Genomic DNA, 1,571 nt, shown 5'->3' on the forward strand with positions numbered 1-1,571 from the left:
GGACTTGGTCCGGACTGGGCTGGGATATTTTCTCAATGTTCAATGGCTCTTGTATGTAAATCTCTTTGTTATACGCATATACGTGTCCCTGGATTTGTTTCTCTAGTCTACCCAGACTGACATACATGGTGAGACTACATTCACATACTTAGGACGTGTTGTCAGCAGAGACCAGTCCCTGGAGAAGGACATCATGCCTGGTGATGTAGAGGGACAGTGAAAAAGAGGAAGACCCTTGCGAGATGGATGGACACCGTGGCTGCAACACTGGGCTCAAACGTAAGAACAATTGTGGGCATGGCGCAGGACGGGGCTGTATTCCACTCTATTGGACATAGAGTTACTAAGTGTCAGAGCCAACTCAGGGCACACAACAACAACAACAACAACGACAACGACGTGTCTACGGCAGGAGGAAACGGACGTGTTAATGGAAACAAAGCTTCTTTGAAAGATAACAACAAAGTTCTGGAGTTCGATAGTGCAGATTGCACAACTGTAACTATCCTAAAATCATCGGATTGTACACTTCCATTTAACCGGGTAAGGTTTGTGATATGTAACTAATATGCTACTGTATGTGCTGCTGAACCGAGCACACAATGAGTACGCCAATAATTCTGTTAAAAGGCAGTACAGAGAATCCTTGCAGACACCTCACCGGGCGGCCGTGACAGCTTGCTGACACCACCGTGCTCTCGTCGTCCGCTGCCGTGGAGTTAGTCTCCGCTCCCGGCCGCCCGTGTGCAACAGCGTGCAGCACTGCGCCGTCCTGACCAGTGTTGCTCTGTGTGAGTCCATTGTGGCTGACACTGTGTCGGTTCACCTAGTGAGGGGGTGAGGCGTCTTCCCCTTTTGTTGCTGACCAAGCATGGTGGCCTTCTCCAGGGACTGGCCACCCTCCTGCACGTCCACAGGATGTGCGTCCCAGTCTAGCCAAAGCTTCCTTCAAAGGAATATTCTGGCCCCACTTCTTCCAAGACAGATTTGTTCACACTCCGGCGTTCCATGGCCTGGTCCACCCTCCTTATGAGCAGCAGAGTTCAAATGTATCAGTTCCTCTGGGGTCTTTCCGATTCGTTCATATTTCACACGCACGTGAGGCAATTGTACATATGATGGCTTGGTTCAGGTGGGCCTTAGTCCTCCAAGTGACACCTGGTGTTTCTTGTTTGTTTGTTTTTAACACTTTAAAGATGTCTTTTTCACCAGATCTGCCCAATGAATATACCATTTGGTCTCTTTCCAACACCCCTGGGCATTGATGGTAGATCCGAGTGAAATGAAATCTTCGACGACGTCAGTCTAGTCTGCATTTATCACGATGTTGCCTGTTGGTTCCGGTGTGAGGGTCTTTTCATAGTCCGTGCTGTCCAGCTGTAAGTGGCTTCAGTTCTCATCGCTTTCAGGATGCAAGGGTGCGTCAACTGCATGTTGCAGATTGTTCAAGAAGCTTCCTCTGCATCTGATACGCGTTTTTCTTTTTCTTTTTTCAAACATTTTATTAGGGGCTCATACAACTGTTATCCCAATCCATACACACATCAATTGTGTAAAGCGCATTTGTACAT

Source organism: Echinops telfairi, unplaced genomic scaffold (genome assembly GCF_000313985.2).
Source record: "Echinops telfairi isolate 266 unplaced genomic scaffold, ASM31398v2 ScPeMD7_7458;HRSCAF=8496, whole genome shotgun sequence".
Classification (NCBI taxonomy): domain Eukaryota; kingdom Metazoa; phylum Chordata; class Mammalia; order Afrosoricida; family Tenrecidae; genus Echinops; species Echinops telfairi.